Source organism: Vombatus ursinus, unplaced genomic scaffold (assembly GCF_900497805.2).
Source record: "Vombatus ursinus unplaced genomic scaffold, bare-nosed wombat genome assembly UNPS02014821.1, whole genome shotgun sequence".
NCBI classification, from domain to species: Eukaryota; Metazoa; Chordata; class Mammalia; order Diprotodontia; family Vombatidae; genus Vombatus; species Vombatus ursinus.
Genome location: NW_020954599.1, coordinates 11459936 through 11485720, shown reverse-complemented (window position 1 = coordinate 11485720; position 25785 = coordinate 11459936). Strand labels below are relative to the sequence as shown.

Sequence of the window (25785 nt, the reverse complement as noted above, 5' to 3'; positions counted from 1 at the left end):
TTAATTGAAAATTAAATAATCTAATCCTAAAGAATAAGTGCATCAAAGAATAAATCGTAGAAACAATCAATAATTGCATAAAATAATTGAATAAAATGACATCAATGAGGCAACAGATTAAAATTTAAAAGAACAGATCAATGAATTAAGCATGCAATTAAAAAAAAATACTAGAGGGGCAGGTAGGTGGTGCAGTAGATAGAGCACCAGACCTGGATTCAGGAAGACCTAAGTTCAATTCTGGACTCAGACATATAACACTTACCAGCTGTGTGCCCCTGGACAAGTCACTTAACCCCCATTGTCCAAACAAAACAAAACTAGAAAAAGAACAAATTAAAAATCCCCAATTCACCACCAAAAATGGAAATCTTGAAAATAAAGGCATTAATGAAACAAAGTTTTTTTTTTTAAAAAATGAACTAATAAATAAAATGAGGAGCTGCGTTTAGGAAAAAAAAACAATAAAATAAACTATTGGATAATTTGACTAAAAGAAAGAAGAAAGCCAAATTATCATTATCAAAAATGAAAAGAGAGAATGTGACACCAATGAAGATGAAATTAAAGCAATTTATCAGGAGCTATTTTGTCCAATCATACATCAATAAATCTGACAACCTAAGTGAAAAGGATGAATACTCATTAAAAAAAAAAGTTGACCAGATTTACAAAAGAGGAAACAGAATACCTAAATAATCCTATGTTAGAAAAAGAAATTGAACAAGCCATCAATATGCTCCTTATGAAAAAATCCCCAGGATTTCACAAGTGAATTCTACCAAACATTTAAAGAACAATTCATTTTAATACTATATAAGCTATTTAGAAAAATAGGCAAAAAAAAATCCTACCCAATTCCTTTTATGACACAAGGAAGAACAAAAACAGAGAAAGAAAACTATAGATCAATTTCCCTAATGAAAATTGAAGCAAAAATCTTAAATAAAATAATATCAAGGAGACTGCAGCAATATATTACAAAGATCATACATAATGACCAGGCGGAATTTATGCCAGGAATGCAGGGTTGGTTCAATATTAGTAAAACTATCAGCATAATTGACCACATCAATAACAAAAACAACAAAAATCATAGGATCATCTCAACAGATGCAGAAAAAGCTTTTGACAAAATACAATATTCTTGCCTGTTAGGAACACAAGAAACAACAGGAATAAATGATGAGTAGTATCTATCTAAAGCCAAGAGCAAGTATTATCTATAATGGGAATAAGACGTCTTCCCAATAAGATCAGAGGTGAAGCGGAGATATCCAATATCACTACTATTGTTCAATATTGCACTAGCAAAGCTAAGTACAACCACACGAAAAGGAAAAGAAGTTGAAGGAATTAGAACAGGCAATGAGGAAAAGAGAATCAACTAAAAAACTAGTTGAAACAATGAATAACTTTGGCAAAGTTTCAGGATATAAAATAAACTCATATAAATCATCACATATTACACAAAGTCCAGCAGCAAGAGAGAAAGAAAAATTCCATTTAAAAATAGAAAGAAAAATTTCATTTAAAAATAACTGCAGACAATATAAAATATTTGGGAGTCTATCTGACAAGACAAACCCAGGAACCACATGAACACAAAGTCAGATCTAAAAAACTGGAAAAAAATTAATTGCTCATGGATAGAAGCCAACATAATAAAAATGACAATTCAACCTAAATTAATCTATTTATTTAATGCCAAACCAATCAAACCATCAAAGATTATTTTATACAGCTAGAAAAAAATAATAAAATTCATCTGGAAGAACAAAAGGTCAAGGATATCTAAGGAATCAATAGAATGTGAAGGAAGGTAGCCTAGCCATACTAGATATCAAACTGTATTATAAAGCAGTAATCATCAAAACAATCTGGTACTGGCTAAAAAACAGAATATTGGATTCACTGAATAGATTAGGTACACAATATACTGTAGTAAATGACCATAGTAATTCAGTGTTTGATAAACCCAAAGATCTAAACTTTTGGGACAAAAATTCATTATTTGACAAAAACTGCTGAGAAAACTGAAAAATTATATGGCAGAAACTTAGGTGGAAACCAACATCTCCTACTATTTACTAAGATATGGTCAAAATGGCTACATGATTTAGACATAAAGGGTGATACCATAAGCAAATTAGGGGAGCACAGAAAATTTTACCTGTCGGATATATGAATAAGGGAAGAATTTATGACCAAACCAGAGATAGGACCACACAGAGTAAAATGGATAATTTTTATTGCTCTTCAATCATTTCAGTCATGTCTGACTCTTCATGACCCCATTTGGGGTTTTCTTTGCAGAGATACTGGAGTGGTTTGCCATTTTCTTCTCTAGTTCATTTCATAGAAGAGGAATGAAGGCAAACAGGGTTAAAGTGACTTGCCCAAGGTTACATAGCCAGGATGAATTCAAAAAGATGAGTCTATCCGGCACTCTATCCACTGCGCCACCTAGCTGTCCCTTAATTTTGATTACTTTAGATTAAAAAGGAGTTACACAAACAATGCAATTCAGTCAAATTAAAGGAAAATCTTGGGGGGAGGGGAGGACGATTTTTTACAGCAAGTTTCTCTGATGAAGGCCTCATTTCTCAAATGACTCATTCCACAACCGATAAATGGTCAAAGGATATGAACAGGCAATTTTCAGAAGAAGAAATGAAAGTTATTTATAGTCATATGAAAAAATGCTCTAAATCACTATTGTTTCTTTTTTCAGTTGTATCCAACTCTTTGTGACCCCATTTGGGTTTTCTTCAGGGAAATACTGGAATGGTTTAACACTTCCTTCTCCAGTTCATTTTATAGATGAGGAAACTGGCACAAACAGGGTTAAGTGATTTGCCCAGGGTCACAAAGCTAGTAAATGTCTGAGGCCAAATCTGAACTCAGTAAGATGAGTTTTTCTGACTTCAGGCCCAGAACTCCATCCACTGAGCCACCCAGTTGCCCCCTATTACCGATTAGAGAAATTCAAATTAAAACAACTCTGAGATACCATCTCATATGCATCAGGTTGGTTAACATGACACAAAAGAAAAATGACAAATACTGGAGGGGTTATGGAAAAATTGAGATGCTAATGCACTGTCAGTGGAGCTGTAAATTGGTCTAACTATTCTGGAGAACCATTTGGAACTATGCCCAAAGGGCTATAAAACTGTATATAACCTTTGACCCAGCAATACCACTACTAGGTCTATATCCCAAAGAGATTAAAAAAAAAAGTAAAAGCACCTACAAAAACATTTATGGCAGCTCTTTTTGTCCTGGCAAAGAATTGGAAATTGAGGGGACGCCCAATCAGCTCGGGAATGGCTGAACAAAGTTGTGGTGTATGTAATGGAATACTCTGATGCTATAAGAAATAATGAGCAGGATGTTTTCAGAAAAACCTGAGAAGACTTAAATGAACCGATGCAAAGTGAAGTGAGCTAAACTAGAACAATAGTATACACAGTAACAGCAATATTGTACTATGACTGTGAGTAACTTAGCTATTATGATCAATACAAAGATATAAGTCAATTCCAAAGGACTTATGATGAAAAAAATGCTATCCACCTCCAAAGACAGAACTGAAGAACAATGAGTACAGACTCAATCATAATTTTTTCCACTTTATTCTTAATGCTTTTTTGTTTTGCAACATGGCTAATATGGAAATACATTTTGCATGATTTCATGTTTAATTGATATCACATTTCTTGCCTTCTCAATAGGTGGGGGAAAGGCAGGAGGGAAGGAGAGAATTTGGAACTCAAAAAAATTTTTTTAAGGAATATTAAAAATAAATAATTATTTTTTTAAAAAATATACTATCTAGGTCATAGCTCTGTTATTTTAGGGGATGTTCTGTTACCCTCCATGAAAGAATGAGGACAAGGCAGCACTTTTCTTAGGTCTTTTTCTTCTTACTTTAATAATTCAAGGATATATGATATTATTTGTGCAGATAATCCCTCAACATCAATACAGATATTAAAATCCTCCAACTTAGTAGATGGTTTTCAAGAACTGTTGTGGCTGAAAAAATTCACCACATAGCTAACCTTCTGATGATGTCTCTTCAAATTTAGATAAAGCTTCCCTTCCTTAAGCCTATAAAAAATAAAACGAGTAACTTTGATAGCATACTACCTGATGTCTGCCTAATGTATCAATTTCTAATGGTCCACACTGAAAAATAATGATCATTTTTAATGATACATTTGAATATACTTTGTCATAATCTTATGACACTAAAGCATAAAAGGAAAAGTAGGAAGGTTGAGGATATATTAATGACAAATAAATCTTTGGGGAAAGCTAGAAATTCTCAGAAATAAAACTTTCATTTTAACCAAAATGTAGAAACATTAGAAAATTCTAAACAACTGGCAGAAATCTGGTAACCCAACCACTGCAATATTATATCATATGCAAATTCATTTTGTTGTTTCTCATCTTGTACACATTTAAAGTGTTTGAGGTGATTAAAGAGTATTTTTGGGTTTGGGCAGTATTACAATTTAGATTTGGCCTAGGACTTCAAAAAATCTAACTCATAAGCCATGAAACTTGCTACTTTTTATTTAGCCATAACTACAATATAGGAGTAGAGAAAACAACTTCAGATTAAGTTTTAGGAGTTATGTTTTTATGAGTTACGTTCATTGATATTTCTATCATATTCTACCCGTTGAAGTCCATCCTAAGTATAGTTAATAAGGTCAGTACTACACTTCAAGTAAATCAATTTGGTAGCTCCGTAGAGGATGGATTGGAGAGGTGGTACAGATCAATTAGGAGGCTAAATCAGAGATGACGAAGGCCTGAGTTAGAGAGGCTGTCATGAGAACAGAGAAAGGTGGAAGGATGTTGTACAGGAAGAAACGTAAGACCTGGCAACTGACAGGATGTGTTGAGTGAGCAAGAGAGAAGAGATGAGAATTACTCTGAGGTTGCAAAACTGGGTAGCAGGAAGGATGGTGATATCTTCCATAGAAAGATTAGGAAAAGAGAGGTTTAGGAGGGAAAAATAAGTTCTGTTTTTAAACAGAGTATTTTTGAGTTTTAAATGCTTATAGGGCATCTGGGCAGCTTAGGCAAAACTGAGTTTAAATCTTAGAGTTAGAGTTGTCCAAGAGATGGTGATTTGGGACTAGAGTTCAGAGGGGAGATGGGTTGGATATAAAAATGATGCACAGAAAGTGATGGGTGAACCATTGGAAACTGATTAAATGATCAAGAGTTTAGCACCCTATTATGCTAGTCTTCTGTTCTTATCTGAATTTTGTCCCCTAAAATCAATTATAATCTTTTCAAAAGCTTATAAAGTTTTCATTAAAAATCTTGCCACAAACTTCTGTCCCTCTTATTTACCTGCTTCTTCTCTTCCCCTGATATTTGCTTTGCAAACCTTTGCTACTTTTTTCTTAATCAGCCCTTTAAGGTGGTGAATTCTAATAATTTTTTCCCTTTCAGTTCCTTTCAGATCCAAGAAATTTCTTCCCTTCCACCTTGCCAAGCAAGCATCCTGATGCATACATCTGCATTACTTGCATATTACTGCTCCAAGTAAAGGGCAGTCTGTATCAAATGTGTTGGCTCAACATGCAGTTTAAAAATTGTTGTTATTCAGGGGCAGTGGATAGAGCTCCGGCCCTAGAGTCAGGAGGACCTGAGTTCAAATCTGGCCTCAGACATAACACTCACTAGCTGTGTGACTCTGGACAATTCACTTAACTTCAACTGCCTCACCAAAACAAACAAACAAACAAACAAAAATTGTTGTTATTCAGTCATGTCTGACTCTTTGGGATTCCATTTGGGGTTTTCTTGGCAAAGATATTGGAGTGATTTTCCACTTCCTTCTCCAGCTCATTTCACAGATAAGGAAACTGCAGCAGATAGGGTTAAGTGACTTGCCCAGGGTCACACTGCCAATAAGTGTCTGAAGTTGGATTTGAACTCAGAAAGATGAGTCTTAAAGACTCCAAGCCTGGCACTCTGACCACTGTGCCACCTAGCTACACAGTTTGAAAATAAAACACACTAGATATAAATTTAAACATTAAAGGAAAACTTTGTGATGTCAAAAATGTACTATATAAATGCATGCTATATGCTCTTATGAAGAAGAATTCACTAAGAGATAATGGGGCAAACTAAAGAAAGGAGTTTAATAAAAAGTCTGATTCTGATGGTCTTATGCTGGTTATTCTGGATTTTTAAATCATCATGATTTGAGTCCCATAATGTACGTGTTACATGGAAAGAAATCCAATTTTGAAACTATGTATTATTCACTAGGCATGACTTAAAAAGCATCTAGAAAATTTTGCTATAATTTAGGGAAGTGAGTTCTGTGGGCTTTTGAGATTTAGCTCCACCATAACAACCTTATTTTAACAACGACCTTATTGTTGCCACTATTTTGTAAATGATGCCATCATCCCAGTAAGGATTGGGCTAAGGCAGAGACAAACTATTTTAAAATAACAACCTATAATTGTTATATAAGAGATTATTTCAATAGAAGCTGAATGAGGCCTCAAAGACGATCTAGTCTCATTGGTACTCCAACTTTTTGTTCTCAGAACATCTTTACGCTCTTAAAATTTATTGAAGATTTCTCACAGCTTTTATGTGCGTTTTATCTATCGATATTTACCACATTTGAAATGAAAACATCTGAGTATTTTGGGGAAAATAGTTCTGACCTCACAGAACCTCTAAACCATCCTTTTGAGAACTTGCGAATGAGTCCAATCCGGTCATTTCACAGGTAAGGAAACAGATGCAGAGAGGGGAGGTCACTTGTTCAAAGGTATACAACACAGGAGCTAAGTCCCAGGGCTGCAATTCAAATCCACCTCCAGATCCAGCCCCTTGACCATTAATGGCACATGTCATGCAGGGAAAGAGGCCATAAAACAGGTTTCACTTGGGGAAAATACGTCTTTTTAAAAGCAGAATTAAAAGAGAATGGCAATACAAAAGGAGAAATTGAGAAATATTTTTAAGCAGCATCTTCTCTGACAAACATGATTATTTCTATCTTTCTCCTGCCTAGTAATTCTTTCCATACTGCTCTTTCTCTCCACCACATTTTTTTCTTTTTTTAAATGAGGAGGTCAATGCCTCTATGTGAAACACTAGATGCTGTTGCCATAGAAACAGTTATAATGTCACAAACAGAAAAGATTATGACTTGTGATTATAAACAAGAGTAAGAAGGTCAGGCTGCAGAAAAAGGCTCTCCATAGAGATATCTAGCAATTATCAGTACAGAATCAAGAGCTTTGAAAGAATTTCAAAATCATTTAGACTTACCATATACATTTTAAAATAATTTAGTTAAATCATACTAGATTTTAAATTTAATACTATTATTATTAAATCATACTGGTCATTAAAGTCAAATGTGACTACCAATAATAACCATGTTAACATTAAGATATGACACTGGGAAAAGTGCAGTTTCCTTGGGCATGTCCTTTTATTCCTTTGCGTTCTTTGATGTGCTTAACATAGTGCCATCAACATAGTAGAAATTCAAGAAATGTTGTATTGATTTTTTAAAAGGAGAAGATAACAGTCCAAGAAGCTTGACCTTGATTCCTAGCAAAACTAAAGGCAGAGGTTGTACTGGCAGAGTGGATACAGAGCTGACCTCAGAGTCAGGAAGACCTACATTGAAGTCCAGTTGCCGGCACATAATGGCTGTGAGACTCCAGCAAGCTGTTTAATGTCTCAGTTCCCCTCCAATCAACTTTCTAAATTGTAGGCACCTATTTACCCTGGTGGCAGCTAAGTGATACAGCAGATAGAACACTGGAATCAGGAAGACCTGAGTTCAAATCCTGCCTCAGACACTTATTAGCTGTATGACCCTGGGCAAGGCACTTAACCCTGTTTGCCTCAGTTTCCTCATCTGTAAAATGAGCTAGAGAAGGAAACAACAAACTAATTCAGCACCTTTGCTGTGCATACCCTTTGACTCAGCAATACCATTACTAGATTTGTATCCCAAAGAGATGGGGAAAAAAAAAGGAAAAGGATGCATGAGTACAAAAATATTTATAGTAGCTCTTTTAGTAGTGGCAAAGAATTGGAAATTGGAAGGATGCCTATTGGTTGGGGAATGACTAAACAAGCTGTGGTATATGATTGTGATGGAATACTATTGTGGTATAAAAAATGATGAGTAGGATGCTTTCAGAAAAACCTGGAAAGACTTACATGAACTAATGCAAAGTGAAATAAGCAACACCAAAATAGTGTGCACTCTAATAGGAATATTGTACGATGATCAGCTGTGAAAGACTTGGCTATTATGATCAATACAAAGATATGTCAATTCCAAAGGATTTATGATGAAAAATGCCATCCACCTCCAGAGAAAAAACTGATAGAGAGATGTTCTGCATGACTGCACATGTATAACATATCAAATTGTTTGCTTCTAAATGAGAGGGATGGGTAGGGAGAGAAGAAGAGAAAGAATTTAAAACTCAATTTTTTTAAATGTTAAAAATTATTTTTACATGTAATTAGAAAAAAGCAAAATATTATTAAAAAAGAAAAGAAAGCTTAAAAAAAACAGTATGTCCCCTTGACCTATTTTTCAGTTCAGTTGTTTTTATAATAAGATAGCTCACATTTTCTTCTGTTTTTGCATTCTTTTGATTTTGTTATTATTTCTTGATGTCTCATGGAGTCATTAGCCTTTTATTTATATTTTATTACTTGCCCAATTCTAATTATTAAGGAATTATTTTCTTCAGTGAGGTTTTGTATTTGTTTTTCCATTTGGCCAATTCTGCTTTTTAAGGAGTTCTTCTCTTCATTAGATTTCTGACCCTCTTTTACATTTGACCTATTGTTTTTAAGATGTTATTTTCTTCGGTACATTTTTAATATCTCCTTTACCAAGTCACTGACACTTTTTTCACAGTTTTCTTGTATCACTTCTCACTTCTGTTCCCAATTTTTCCTCTACCTCTCTCATTTGATTTTTTAAAATCCTTTGAGCTCTTCTAGGAATTCTTTTTTGGGCCTGAGACCAATTCACATTTTTCTTTGAGGCTTTGGATGTAGCTGTTTTTATTTTGTTGTCTTCTGATATTCCTTGTTATCATAGTAACTTTTTACGGTCAGGTTATTTTTTGTTGTCGTTGGCTCATTTTTTTCCAGCTTACTTCTTGACTTTTAACTTTATATTAAATCTGGCCTCTTCTCCCAAGGTGGACGGGGTACTGTCCCAACTTCAGGTTTTTCATGCTATTATTTTCAGAGCTAGTTCTGGGGGTCCATAAGTTTTCAGTTATTCCAAGGTGGTATGATCTAAAGAGAGGTGTGGTCACTGCTCTGTTAGTCTGTGCTATGGTCTGTGAGCAATCACAAGCATTCTTTCCCACCCTGACACTGTGATGAGGATCCCCACTTCCCTGCAGCAGTGTTGAATTAGCACTCCACCTCACCCTGAGACTGCAACTTAGAACCACATATGGGCAATGCAACAGAGTCCTACACCCACTGCCAGCAACGGGTCCCCTGTAGTTTCCTTCTGACCAGGTGTCTGCCCCCCTGGTGGTCTACGGGTTGAGAGTTCTAGCAGCCTCTGCTGCCAATTCCATCACCCTTAAGGCCTGCTGCTGGCTTGCCATGGCACAGTCTGTGCTGGACTGCACGCCAGTCTCACCCCAATGAAAAAGACCTTTCTTGACAACTCTGCCCTTTTGTTGGTTCTGCCACTCCAGATTCATTTTGAGGTGTTATTTTAAAGTTGTTTGGAGAGGAATTTGGGAGAGCTCAGATGAGTCCCTGCCTTTACTCTGCCATATTGGCTCCAGCCTCCTCCCCACTTTAAGTCAGTTATAGGGACCCCTCTGCTATTTCTAGAACAAGACACTCCATCTCCCAGCCATTTTTACTTTATGTCCCTCATGACATGGTATGCTCTTTCTCTACATCTATTCCTTTGCTTCCTTAGCTTTCTTCAAGTCCCAGCTAAAAATCCCATTTTCTACAGGAAGTTTTTCTCAATCCCTCTTAATTCTATTATCTTCTTTCTACTGATTGTTTCCTATTTTTCATGTATACATCCTGAATGATGTCATTTGATTGTGAGCTTCTCAAGAGCAGGGACTATTTTTTTGCCTTTTTTTGTATCCCCAAGGATTAGCACAGTGCCTGGCAAACAGCAGATGCCTAAAAAAAAATGTTTACTGACTGACTAGCCTTAAGAATATTTCATATAACCCAGAAGAATCAGGTTCAGTAAACAGTTAATGAATTAATCATTTCAGAAACATCCCTTTTCTCCCAACTCTTTCTTCTTCTTCTTTTCTCAGTACTGAGTTATTTTTAAGTTAAGAAGAGAGTGAGAAGAAAGGAGATGGAGGCATCAAGTGTAGATGGCCTTCTCAAAGAGTTTAGCCAGAAGACAGGGGAGATGAATATATGACAAAAGCTAGAGGGGATGGATGGAGCAAGGGAGGATTTTTTGAGGCTGGGGAGACATGGGCATGTTTATAGGTAGTAGGGAAGTAGCCAATAAACAGCAAGAGTTTGAAGGTAAGTGAAAGAATAGAGCTCACAGAGGTGAAATCTGGTAGAAAAGATGGGGCCTACTGGCAGATATACAAGCTGGTATCAGGTAAAGAAGGAGATATCAAGTAGAGTCAAGTATTTAAAATTCTAAGGCATTCTCCTCCTTAGATTTGGACTTTTCAAATCTATGAACTAAAATGTGCTTGTTTCTGTTTTTGTTTAAACCTAATTAATTAATTAATCCAATTAATCCAACAATAAAGGGTCAGGGTCAAGACAACCAGGATTCAAATCCCACCTCTGATATACACACTAACTATGTGAGCTGAACAAATCCCTTCACATCTCAGTACCATAGGCAACAACGTAAGAATATAAATTAAGGAGAAGGTGCTGATCTATAATGACAGAGGAGGCACCTTTGACCCTGAGAGCTCCTCACACAAAGGGAATAATGAGAAACCCCACAAGCTGAGTGTATATCATTGGCAAACAAATGAATTACCAGAAGAAAATCTCAAATCTAATTAAAGCTGAAAAAGAAAAGAAAATTTATAAGAATGATTGTAATTTCTGGAAGCTTAAGAGAAAGAATTTAATCAGGAAGTAAATTTGAAGTGATTTGGAGCTGTGGTGGGTGAAAGATGAAATAACTGAGGAAAGAAAGGTTTGACCTGAGCATATCAATTTACTAAGCAATGCATGTCAATTACTTAACAAAGTGGGATCAGACCTCCTCAACTTAAGCCTGAACCCCAAATGCAATAGGTGATGGACTTTTTACACATTAAAAACAATGAATCATAGCTGTGTGACCCTAGACAAGTCACTTAACCCCAACTGCCTAGCCAAAAAAACAACAACTATCAAATAAGAACAATTAATTAAAAGGAAACAACACAACATTAGGTAATCTGATTTCTAATTGGATAAAAGCCTAGGAACTTTCCCAGTTGGGAAGGGAAAAGTGAACAGGTATTATTCCCTGAAATCAGAAAAGGAGGTGTCTCACTCCCCATAAGTATCTGTAAATGATCAAAGGAACATGAAAACAACATCTGACTAATCAGTATGGGTTCAGTTTTCAGATAAGATATATGAAATGCTTGAGATGTACAATTGTGAGAAAAATCCTTGCATCGATCTTTGAGTACTGAGTTTCTGGTCAACATTACCTAGGTCTTTAGTTAAGGAAGCACCAGACATGGGTAGTCCAGCTTACTAGCCACACAGGGCTGCATTCCAATAATGCAATAAGGTTTTTTTCTCAGTTCCCACAATTGAATAAAGTTTTGTCACAGGCCACAGAATTTGGACTAGAATCATAACTGAATAGAAAGGGAACTGAGATACCTCTAGAACTGAATCACAAGATGGAGTCAGTGTGGTGTATTTAATTCCCACAATTAACCACTTGATTTCCTAAATTCTTTCAATTCCCTTAGAACCCATGGAAAAATATCAAGGCAAAAGTGTTTTCCACTTTAAAACTAATTACTTCAAATTGGCACAAAAAAAAACTCTAACGAGTCATAACACCTTTGATAGAAAATATCCTAAATTGTAACTGTATTTAGATTTTATGCCAGACTTGTGTGTGTGTGTGTGTGTGTGTGTGTGTGTATGTGAGGTCCCTCGATCATCATCAAGAATATGATATTTAATTCCCTCTAGCATCACATGCAGCTCAGCTGAAAAGAAAATGACCATTAAGCATGACTGAAAAGTATTTTCATTTCAAGTAAATCCCACTTTCAGGGGATTTCAGGTACATCCATATGCACCTTTCCTAAGGATATGCCGAGTTCCTCCTTACAAAATCAGAATCAAACAAAATCACCTAGAAATGCCAAATTTTGTCTGTGGTATGAAATATTAAACAGCTCTAATCTTATAAGATTGGCTCATCATATGAGGGAGATTCCAGGTAATATCAGGGAAAGGGGAAAAAAATCAGATTTCTTCCCCTGACTAATACCCACTATAAGAGTATATGCAATAAATACTTGAAGAAATTCTTAATCTCTAATTCTCTTACTCCTTCACTTTCCTAGAAACCAAGAAATTCCAGGCTTTTATTTTACATCTAAAATTTTGAGAAAAAGATACATTCCTTAATACAATTGACAACTGATCAACACTATCTGGCTCAGTAGAAAAACATGTGGGTTCAAATCTATAGATTTTTCTTAAGCAGTCTTTACTCAAACTCAAATTTTGTCTCAGGAAAAATGTTATAAAGCCTCATCCTTCCCGTTACTTACTCAACTCTATACTGAGAAATTGTCATGGCCAAATACATTGACATTTCCTGGGAACCATAAACACGTAGTCAGTGCAGATTCCAAAATAGCACTATTCCCCAAGTGTGGGGTAAGGTTTAAAAAAGAAAAAAAGGCTCCCTTTAAAACAGAAAACTAATTAAAAAAAAAAAAAAGACCTGACATAAAATGGATAAGGGTAAGCATACACTGATGTAAGCCAGATTCTAAGGCTAAAAACATCCTAAATTATCAAGGGGCTAGTTTAGCTCCCAAAACTCTACCAGGAAGACACCAACCTAAAACGGAACTAAAGCTCTATAAAAATAAGCTATAATAAAGATAATTAAAACATTCTTCTCTGAAGTAAAAGTGATATAACAGAAAGAAGAGTCAAAGAATAAGAATTTATCAGGGTTTCTCCAGGATACATAAGAAGGAAGGTAAGGGAGGGGAATAAGCATTTTATTAAACACCTACGATGTGCCAAGCCAAGTTTTACAAATTTTATCTCATTTGATCCTCACGACACTGACAGGTAGGTGCTATTTTATCTCCATTTTACAGTAGAGGAAACCAAGGCAAACAGAGATTAAGTGACTTGCCCAGGATCACAAAACTAGTTTCAAAGGAAGTCTTTTTTTTTTTTTCCTAAACCTTACCCTAAAGTTGGGAAATAGTGTTATTTTAGAAGCTGCACTGACTATACATTTATGGTTGCCAGGAAATGTCAATGTATTTGGCCACGACAATTTCTCATTCTCATTCTCAGATGTGTGAGGCTGGATTTGAACTCAGGTCTTCTTCACTCCAGGCCCAGAGCACTATCCACTGTGCCACCTAGTTGCATGAATACTTATATATTAAAGTGCCTACTATGTGCTAAGCACTGTCCTATGTACTAACAAGTCCCTGCCTTTAAGGAGCATACCTTCTACTAGAGGAACTGTTAACACATATTGAAAGATTTTTATCTTTAATTGTATACAAATGTATGCAATGTATATAATTAATTATATGTAAATGTATCTATCTTTAATTGTATATAAAATGAATACAATGGAGGAAAGGAGAATGGAGAGGGAGAAGAGAAACTGTGGTATCAGGAAAAATCTCTTTTAGGCTCTAGCTCTTGAAATAAACCTTGAAGCGAACGAGGGATTCCAGGAGGAAAAGTTGGCTCTAAGAGTCTGCAGGCATGAGAGACATGCACAATCACGAGGGGAAGAAGTGGGAACAACAGGCTGGCTGTAACATGGAGTGGCCATTTGGGAGTAATAAGTAAAAAGTCTTTTTAAAGGCTTTTTAAAGACTGTGAAGGGTTGTAGAAGCCAAATAGAGAAGTTCACATTTTAGCCTAAAGGCACTGGAAAACAAGGGAGGAGGGTGTTTGGATCTGAACTTCAAGAAAATCACTTTGGCACCTTTGTGAAGGACAGATTGTTGAAGGGAAAGACTTCTGAATTGCTCATACTGAAGTAACAATGGCAACCTATAATTCACAGAGTAAAAATCAAGCTTGAGAAATTCTATTTTAAACAGATTATGCTGCTAATATTCCTTCTTCCTATAGTGAATGCTAATCCTGCCCTGGGAACTCCCTCTTCACCCAATCAGGACATAACAGTGCCTGGAACATCTGATTTAGTTTCAAAATGAATATTACTTCAGGAAGGCAATTTGCTTCTTTTTTCCTAATGGTAGAAACTAAATCAAGTGTTAATTTAACATTCAATAAACTAAATTCATTTAGAATTAAAGCAGACATAGTATGGAAATAAACAAATACTATGGATTAATAAGAATATTTACATCCCTTTCTAATTACTTATACAAAGATCTCAGAAGGCTTCTAAAATGTTAAGACAACTACTATTAATAATTTATAGCATAATATGTATTTGAAAACAGCAATGGACTTCAAGGCAAAAGACTGGAATCATAGCCTCACCCTGGCACTAGTCATTTGTCAGTCAATGAGCACTTATTAAGTGCCTACTACTATATGCCCGGTATTGGGCTAAGCACTGAGGATACAGAGTCCCTATTCTCTAGGAGCTCACTGTCTAAGGGCAGAGACAACTCGTACACAACTAGGTATAAACAAGCATACAGGATAAATTATAGATAATCAACAGAAGAAAGACATTAGCTTTAAGGGGGATTAGGAAAATCTTCTCCAAAAAGGTGGGATTTTAGCTGGGATTTAAAGAAAGTGAGGAAGGCCAGGAGACAGAGATGACTATATTCCAGGCATGAAGGACAGTGAAAATTCCTGGAGCCTGGAAACGGAGTGCCTTGGGGGAGGCACAGCCAGTATCACTGAATCACAGAGTATGTGGGGTAGGGGGAGAAAGGGTCTAAAAAGCTTTTGAAAAGCTCTGAATGTCAAATAGGATTTTATATTTAATGCTGGAAGTGAAAGATAAGGAAGCCACTCGATTTATTGAATACCAAGGTGACATGGTTAGATCCAAGATTTAGAAAGATTAATTTGACAGCTCTGTAGTGATGACCTTGTAAGACTGGGTAAGGCACAGTCTCTCTGACCCTCAGTTTCTTCATCAATAAAATGGGGGTCATATTTGCACTACCCACATGGGTTTTACATGATTATCAATTTAGAGCTAGAACAGACATTGCAGATCATCTAATCCAAATTTGTTATTTTATAGATAAGAAAAATGAGATCCAGAGAAGTTACATCATTTGCTCACAGAAGCCGTGCCAAGATTGGAACACTGGTCCTTTGTCTCTTTCCATTACATTGTGCTGGACTGTCATGAGGAACACACTATACATACGACTGAACACTGTAAATCACTGACTAAAAATAAGCTCAGTACAGTATATTAGGACCAAATTAACGTACGATCACCATGGAAGAAAAACATTTGAAGCATGGAGCATGGGGAAGTTGCATAAGGGCACTGCATCATGCCACGGTCTCCTGAGGGATAAAAGCAAGAGACACACAGAAATGAGGGGGCACTGAGAACACACTTAACATGTTTCAGAAATATTTTTTTTCTGGGGCAGGCCCACATAATCCATTATATTCCTCCCTAGTCCCTGCTGTCATGCCCCTTATCCTATAATCTTTAAGCAGAACTAAATCAAACACTAAGCAAAAAATGAAGATAAAAATACAGCCCCCCACAAAGCATATATTGTGTATCTTATAAAAATCATACTTTCCTGAAAGTCACCTCTACTTGCACTCACACCCTTGTTTGGAAAATTACTTGGTCTTTTTTTTAAGATCTTCCTGTAGAGAAATGTTATAAAGTACATTCAGGGCTCTTTGCAAACCTTAAGTGTCATATAAATGTCAGCTGTTACCATTAATATAGAATGTTTAAAAAGAAAAAAAGAAGAAAGTAATGTCATGACTTGGAGTTCTACAATCAGCCAAAGGGCTGGTCCTGATTTATACAAGTAATAACTAAGTTGGTAAGTGAGAAATAGTATGTTGATAGGAAAATTAAGGCTTATAACGGCAAGCACAAACCTGTTTGCAAAATGCTGTGGAGGAGCAAAGAAGATTTAAAGCGATATTTCTCTCTACTAGCAAAAAGCAAATAAGACGGAGCAGACTTTTGTGCGATAATTCAGCTCAGGCAGCTTATTCAGATAGAGATTTTTAAATTAAGTTCAAGAAGAGGACAGACAAGAAAGAAGAGCTCCCTTTTATATAACACTTTAAAACTTACTAAGTTCTTTCCCTTATAATAATTCCGTGAGATAAGCATTGAAAATATCACCATTTTACAGATAGAAAAACTGAGGCTAAGGGGTTAAGTAACTTACTTATGGTCACAAAGCTAATAAATGTCAGAGCTATGATTCAAACCCAGACCGTTTTACTCTAAGCCAAATGTTTTTTCTAGTATTCTATGCTGCCTCACCTTAAACATAGCTGTTAGCATTTTTACAGCAAACCTTTTGTCAGAAACAACCACATGTGGACTCTTTCCACCTCTACATACCAGATCTGCTCTAGAAACGACATGATGGCGGCATGGAAGACGGAATCAGGAGAGTAGCGGGACCAGCCTCAGAACGTATAAAGGAATTTGTGCTGGAAGCAATGAGGATGTAAAAACACTCAGGAATGGATTCTCTTGATATCTCAGAAGAAGAAAAGTCCAAAAAAAAAAAATCACTAGCAGTGTTCGTATCAAGAAATGAAGCCACTAAAATATTAGAAACTACTGGCCTAAATGCCTGCTTTCTCATCTGAATCAGATCTTATGAGGATGGCCTAAGAACACCAACAAAACAGTCAATAAGAGCACCGGACAAGAACAGGGAGGTTTGGAAGGAGCTCTTCTACTGCTAGCCACATGCTTGACTGGAACACACAAAGACCTATTGTGTTCACTGATTTTTAAGAAAGCACCTGACTCAGTAGAGCAAAACGCAGCCTTGACGGCCCTCTACAGACAAGCCAGCCTCACATCTGTGATCTGCTGAGTGCCGACAACAAGCCAGGTATTGAAGAGGCAAATGTATATGTTCAACAGGGTTTTCCACGTCATGGAAAACCTCCTGCTTAAAGTCCAAAAAGAAGAAAGACTTCCCACTGATGGTAGAAGTCTCCAAATGCTCCATTAACAGATGACATTGACAAAGCCTCAATGATATCCACACGAATGCAAAAGGGACTGGCCTAACCATTTGTACTAGAAAAACACAGTGGATGAAAGCATAATTTGCTCAAATAACAATATGCAGCTGAATGGGCAGTATGCCAAATTAATCCATCAACAAGTATATTTTGGATCAGCATGATAGATAATGAAGTAGATTCAGAATTAAGGAAGAGAACATGTCACTGCATTTGGGAAATAGTACAGCATTTGTAATAATTAAAAACCTCTTACCACAATGAAAATCCTTTAACACCAACATTATATCAATGAAGCTCTATGGCTATCTGGGGCCTAACAATATCAGTTTTCAAGCTATACAACAAAGCAGGAATCATCAGAATACGATACTGGTCAAGAAATAGAGAAGTCAATCAGGGGAACAGATTAAGTACACAACATACGGAAGAAAATGACTGGTCTTCATAAACCCAAAGACCCCAGCTATGAGGATAAGGAGTCACTATCTGACGAAAGTTGCTGGGAAAACTGTAAAGTAATCTGGTGGAAATAATGTTTAGACCATTAGTTCACACAATATAAGAAAAGCTCCAAATGAATACATGACTTACACATGAAAGGTCGTATCATAAATAAGCTAGAGGATGCTATATGGCTGCCAAACAAGACACACCACGATCTCAGAGGAATTACCACTACAAATAACCTAAGAAGGAAATGGAAAGGAAGAGGAATACACATTTATACAGCACCTACTGTGTGCCAGGTACCATGATGAGCACTTTAGAAATATTACCTCATGTCATCCTCACAACAACCCCACAAGTCAGTGTTGTTATTATCCACATTTTACCATTAAGGAAACCGAGACAGAGAGCAATTAAGTGACTTGGCCAGTCCCACAGCTAGTACGGCTAGATTTGAACTCAGGTCTTCGTGACTCCAGGCCCATCCTTTCAGCCACTGTACCACCTAGCTGTGACTGGAGAACAATGGAAAAATTCATTATGGTTGTAAGCAAGTGCAGCATATTGCCAATGATGACTTACAAACAAGAACCATCATTAAAACAAAAACAAACAAAGAAACATTATTGAGGATACCTATGACCAGAAAATGAGGTAGGTTGCTTCTATAGCAAGAATAAAAGACATGAACAATATTAGCAACATGTTAAGACATCAGTGGTAGCCCTGCTATCCTACAAGAACAAGGCTAATGTCTCCAATGGATTGAGTAACCTCTCTACACATAATTTATTGATAAAAATGTGATAGGATGAGAAAATGGGTTAGTTTGGAGGTTGTGGACCTATTCTTTCTTTCAATAGGCTATCTCTGCTCTAGACGCGCCCCCTCTACCTACCTGGTGGCTTTTCCTGGAACTTTTCATGCTAGAGTCTTTTATGCTGGAAATATTTACAGTGGGAGTCTTCCCAGTTAATTGTTGGGCCTTCCCTGTCTGTGATATCAGAGGTGGGACATCATCTCCTCCCTCCCAACTGCAGCCCTAGTCTTCCACGGTTTAACTACTAAGCCAATAAGTGGGCTGTCCCAGTATATAGCCTGTCCAAGAATGTACTCAGAGACATGGTGTGTATCATCTGCTGCCTGGTGTGTCAAGAATGGAAGAAGTCCCCAGACTGAAGGAGAAATGATAAAAGTTTGACAGTCTGGTAAGTGTCAGGTTCAGAGGAGGAATCATGAACCTCTTTCCTTCTCCTGTCTCAGGCTAAAGGTTACCATACGTAATGTTGGAGTGAACACCCTGAGTGTATCCTTGATTTTCTCTGCCCATCCCCACATTAAAATATGCCCCTGATAAAGGCCTACTGCTTTTGGCACCACTGATCAGTTCACCTCCTGCAGAAAAGCCTCAGGGGACCAAAGGAGTAGACTGAGGCAGAATGCACAAAAAGGCTGAAATCTGTGTAAATATAAGTAGCTCAATGCACTTGTGATTCCATCAGCGTGGTCACTCTCTCTAACGCTATAAATTCCAACCCATCTAAGTCTTCTTCTTCTCCCTTGAGACTCTCCTTCCACCGGGAGTCCACTCAACATGGGAGAAGGGCTTCCTCCACATTTCGTGATAATAATATGGATACCAGTGGAGTATGAAGGTTGTCCAGTCCGCATAGGATAGCCCTTACTCCCCCAAAAGACCCTGCCCAGCTCCTTTTCGAGCATACATCTCTCTGATGAAAGTCTCTGTGATGCTTTTCCTGTGTAGTTCCTCAATGGTTATGTGCTGTACCCTGCTTACATCCACTATATGCCTCTCCATTGCCCTGTGGGCTATGAATGTACAACTTTAATTGTCTGAAGACTATGATATTCCATGATTTAAAGTCATAGAGTATCAACGGGGTAAGATTCAGATTAAAAAGATGAGCTTTTGTTTCAGTGCGAGTCTAGGGCATTAAAGTCCTATATGACCTCCTAAATGCAATCGAGGCCACTCTCCTCTTACTCAATTTTGGGCCCAGTTCTTTGTACATACACAATATCTGCCCAAGATTTATGTTCTAACAGATCAACTTAAAGCATTTGCTATCCAACTACATGCCATAGTTTTCAGAGGATGTACACACAAACAAGTTAAATCATGAATCTTTCAAAAGTATCTAAGTAAATCAAAAAACAACAACAACGACAAAAACAAGTAATGAATTGAAAAGGACCAGCATTTGATCATGAAGGGTAGTTCCCAAAGTCTTGGACAAGGCTGCTTAATACTGAAATGAAAACCTCCAGGGCAGTGCCTTCCACTGGGACAATGAGAGGCAGCGTTGGATAGGTACCCTATCTCAGTCATGAAGAAGGCTCTGGTTCTAGTTCTGGTTTTGCTATATTCCAACGGTGTGTCCCTGAGCAAGTCAAGGAAGCTCTCAGTGTCACAAGAAACTCTCTGACACTAAGCTGCAGGAGATTTGCATTGGTTAAGGGAGTTTCCTCACTAGAGATTCCTTATCTGAATGAAGTAACAGAATTAGACCAAGAAAAAAAAGAAAGAAAGAAGAAAGAAAAGAGAATATTAGAAATTTCTTAAAGAAAGGAAGATGGCAGAGTAGGTCAGAAATTTTCATGATCTCCAGATTTCCTCCACAAATAAGACAAAACATCACCTCAGGGTGACTGTAGAGCGGCAAAAATAAACAAGAGTTGGGGTAGAGCAGTGGTCCTCTTGGAACAACTGGAGATCTCAGGAAAGACCTAAGGGCCAGAGGTTTGGCCCAAATGAAGTACAAACACCTCCAGGCCTTCTCTGCTGAAACAACAAATGAGCCCTGAGGGCAGCTGGATTGGGAGGCAGCCTCAGCTTCTGGTCAAAGGAACTTCCACCTCACAGACAGTGTGAGGTTCAAACATCTCAGTAGGGGAAGACTGAAGGACCCTCTGCTGTCAAGGGACACAAGACCAAGCTGTGCTGACCAGACGTGGTCCCGGGCTGTGGCGGAGAGCAAGAAGGAGCTAGCACACACCCGATGAGTGTAATAGCAGAGGGACAGGGACACTGCTGGCTGTGGGCAACTACAGGCTGGAGAGACGAGTCCCTAGTTTCAATTCCAAGTTATGGTTGCAGCCTGGAGGTCCACAGGAAGCAAGAGTGTTTGCAGGATAGTGTGGCTGAGGGCCCTAGTCACGGGTTGGGAGTAGAGAGGAGTGCCAAAGTTGTGGCCTGGACAAAGCTCAGAAGGACCTGTGGCCTGAGACACCATTTCCCACACCCTGGGACGAGAACTTATTATAATAAAAAGCTGCTAAAAATAAAACAAAACAAAACAAAAATAAAAATGAGTAAGCAAAGGAGAAAGAACCCAACCACAGCTACGATGGGGATAGGGAAGATCTGGACTTATATTACTTGTGGACTCTTAGAGGGTTGGGCAGAATAAGGAATAGGAAGATATGGAGAAACGGTAAGGGTGAGAGCCTTTAAAAGGGTATAGATGAAGGAGATAGTGGTCAGAAGTAAACTAGAGGAGAGGTAGGATAAAAAGAGAGGCTGAGAAGGACAATAGTGAGGAAAAATAGGATGGAAGGAAATACAAAAATAGTAATTATAATTTTGAATGTGAATGGGATAAACTCACCCATAAAACAGAAATGGATAGCAGAATGGATTAAAAATCAGAATCTGACAATATGTTGCTTACAAAAAACACATTTTTTTAAAAAAAACGAGAGATACACATTAAGTTAGAATAAAGAACTGGAACAGAATTTATTATGCTTCAGCCAATACAAAAAAAGAAGGGGTAGCAATCATGATCTCAGACATAAAGCTAAAATAGATTTAATTAAAAGAGATAAACACAGAAACTACATTGTGATAAAAGGTACCATAAACAATGAAACAATATTAATACTAAACCTAAATGCACCAAATGCTATCGCATCTAAATTTTTAAAGGCAAGCTAACTGAATTACAGGTAGAAATAGATAGTAGTACTATAATAATGAGGGATTTTATTTTCCCCTCTCAGAACTAGATAAATCTAACCAAAAAATAAAGAAGAAAGAAGTCAAGGAAGTGAATAGAATTTTAGATAAGCTAGATATGTTAGATATCTGGAGAGAACTGAATGGGAATAGAAAGGAATACACCTTTTTTCTTGCAGTACATGGTATCTTTGCAAAGACTGACCACATAGTAAGGCATAAAAATTTTATAGCTAAAATCAAAAAAGCAGAAATATTAACTGCTTCCTTTTCAGACCACAATGCAATAAAAATTATTTTTTTTGTTTTTGGTTTTTTTTTTTAGGCAATTGGTGTTAAGTGACTTGCCCAGGGTCACACAGCTAGTAAGTGTCAAGTGTTTGGTCTGAGGCCGCATTTGAACTCAGTCCTTCTGACTTCAGGGCCGGTGCCCTACCCACTGTGCCACCTAGCTGCCCCAAAAATTACATTTAATAAGAGACCATGGAAATACAGGAAAAAAAAAAACCAATTGGAGACTAAACAATCTAATCTTAAAGAATGAGTGGGTTAAAGGACAAATAATAGAAATAATCAATAATTTCATTAAAGAGAACGACAATAATGAGACAACATATCAAAACCTATGGGATATAGCAAAAGTAGCAATCAGAGGAGAATTTATATCTCAAAGCGCTTACATCAATAAAATAGAGAAAGAGCGGACAAATGTACTGGGTATACAATTAAAAAAACTAGACAAAGAACAAATTAGAAATGCCCTTAATTATTAAACACTAAATTGGAAATCCTAAAAATTAAAAGTAAAATTAATAAAATTGAGTATAAGAAAACCACTGAAATAATGAACAAAACTAGTTATTATGAAAAAACAATAAAACAGATAAACCAATGGTTAATGTGATTAAAAAAACTGAAAGAAAACCAAATCACTGGAATTAAAAATGAAAAGGGTGAATATACTACCAATGAAGATGAAATCAAAGCAATTATAAGGAGTTATTTTGCCCAATTATATGCCAATGAATTCAACAATTTAATTGAAAAGAAAGAATATTTACAAAAATATAAATGCCTGGATTAGCAGAAAAGGAAACAGAATATCTAAGTAAACCTATTTTAGAAAAAGAAAGTGAACAGTCCATAAATAAGTTTCCTAAGAAAAAAGCCCCAGGACTGGATTCACTTACAAGTGAATTCTATCAAACATTTAAAGACAAATTCTAATATTAAGTAAGTTATCTGGAATAATAGGTAAAGAAGGGTCCTACCAAACTCCTTTTATGAAACAAATGTGATACTGATACCTAAACCAGGAAGAGTAAAAATAGAGAAAGAAAATTATAGACCAATTTCATTCATGAATATGGATGCAAAAATCCTAAATAAAATACTAGCTAAAAGACTGCAACAACATATTACAAAGATTATACAATTATGACCAAATGGGATTTATACCAGGAATGTAAGAATGGTTTAACATAAGGAAAACTATTAATGTAATTGATTAATCAATAATAAAAGTAACAAAAATCATATGATTATATCAATAGATGCAAGAAATGCATTTGATAAAGTACAAAACTCATTTCTATTACAAAACACTTGAAAGTCTAAGTATAAATGGACTTTTCCTTAAATCGATAAGACACATTTGACTAAAACCATCAGCAAACATTATTTGAAATAGAGATAAGCTAGAAGCTTTCCCAGTAAGATCAGGTGTGAAATAAGGATACCCACTGTCACCAATATTATTCAATATTGTATTGGAAATCCTAGCAATAGCAATAAGAGAAGAAAAAGAAACAGAAGGAATCAGAATGGGCAATGAGGTAATAAAACTATCTCTTTGGCAGATGATACGACGATATACTTGGAAAATCCTAAAGACTCAACTAAAAAATTAATAGAAATAATAATTTTAGCAAAGTAGCAGGATATAAAGTAAATCCACATAAATCATCAGCATTCCTAATCACCAACAGGATCCTGCAGGAACAGATAGCTAGAGCTACCCCATTTAAAATCACTCTAGACAGTATAAAATACACCTGTAAAACAAACCCAGGAACTATATGAACAAAATCATAAAAAAAAAAACTTTTTATACAAATAAAATAAGATTTAAATAGAGAAATATTAATTGCCCATGGATAGGCAGGGCCAATATAATAAAAATGACAATTTTTCCTAAATTAATCTATATATATTCAATGCCATCCCAATTGAATTACCAAAAATTTATTTTACTGAACAAGAAAAAATAATAACAAAATTCATTTGGAAGAACAAAAGGTCAAGAATATCAAAGGAATTAATGAAAAAAATGTAAAGGAAGGAGGTTTAGCAGTACCAGATCTTAAACTAATAAAGCAATAATTATCAAAACTATCTGGTACTGGCTAAGAAAATGAAAGGTAAATCAGAGGAGACATATAATTTACAGCAGCAAATGAATATAGTAACCTAGTGTTTGACAAGTGTAAAGACAAGTTTTCAGGACAATTCCTTATTTGGTAAAAATTTGGAAAGCTAAAAAGAAGTCTAGCAGAAAGTGGGCATAGAATAATATCTTACACCATTTACCACGATAAGGTCAAAATGGATATATGACCTAGACATAAAGGCAGATATTACCAAAAAATTTAGAAGAACACAGAACATATTACCTATCAGACTTGTGGATAGGCGAACAATTTGTGAACAAACAAAAGACAGAGAGCGCTGTAAGGTGTAAAATGGGTAATTTTGATTACATCAAATTAAAAAGCTTTTGTATAAATAAAACCAATGCAGTCAAGATCAGAATGAAAGAAAAAAACTGGACAAAAAAATTTTAGATGGTTCTTCAGATAAAGATCTCATATCTCAAATATATAAAGAACTTTGTAAAATCTATAAGAACACAAGTCAATCCCCAACTGACAATGGTCACAGGATATGAACAGGCAGGTTTCTGATGAAGAAATTAAAATAATGTATAGTCACATGAAAAAATGCTCTAAATCATTATTGATTAGAGAAATGCAAATTAAAACAACTTTGAGATATCATTTTACAAGTGTAAGACTGGCTAAAATGACAGAAGGGGAAAGCAACAAATGTTGGGGAGGATGTGGAAAAATTGGGACCTTAATTCATTGTTGGTGGATCTGTGAGCTGATCCAACCATTTTGGAGAGAGATCTAGGATTATGGCCAAAGAGTTATTAAACTACTTATACCTTTGACCCAGCAATACCACTATTAGGTCTGTTTCCCAAGATGATTTACGAAAAAGTAAAAGAACCTATATGTTCTAAAATATTTACAGCAGCTCTCTTTGTGGTGACAAAGAACTGGAAATTATGGGGATGCCTGTCAACTGGGGAATGGTTAAACAAGTTGCAGTATATGTTCATGATGAAATACTACTCTGTTATGGAGAAATGATGAGCTTGATGATTTTAGAAAAACATGGAAAGACTTGCATGAAATAATGAATAGCAAAATGAGCAGAACCAAGAGAACACTGCATACAGTGATAGCAGTATTGTTTTAAGAACAATTTTGAGCAACCAGGTCATTCTGACTATTATAAATACCCAAATCAACTACAAAGGTCCCATGAAGATGCTTTTTGCATCCAGACAAAGAAGTGACATATGTACACATATATATGCATATACATATACATATGTGTGTGTGTGTGTGTGTGTGTGTGTGTGTGTGTGTTAGTGTCTAATGGTAGCCATCTCTGGGCAGGAGGGAAAAAACAAAAAGAAAGTTATATGATAACTTGTATATTTAAAAGGAATAGCAAGTTATACATAATAGTTCTGTAGTTTCAGGTATAGTCATCTTTTTTTATGGAAACAATTTTATTTCTTAAGTTCAGAATAAAAAAAAAGCTTTTAAATTTCTTAAGAC

The 25785-nt window shown here is 36.2% G+C and overlaps 1 protein-coding gene across 6 annotated transcripts in view; it reads right to left on the bottom strand.

Moving 5' to 3' along the window:
- Positions 1–25785, bottom strand: part of GSTCD (glutathione S-transferase C-terminal domain containing) — a 188869-nt gene that overhangs the window by 141808 nt on the left and 21276 nt on the right. The gene's annotated exons all lie outside the window — the stretch shown is intronic.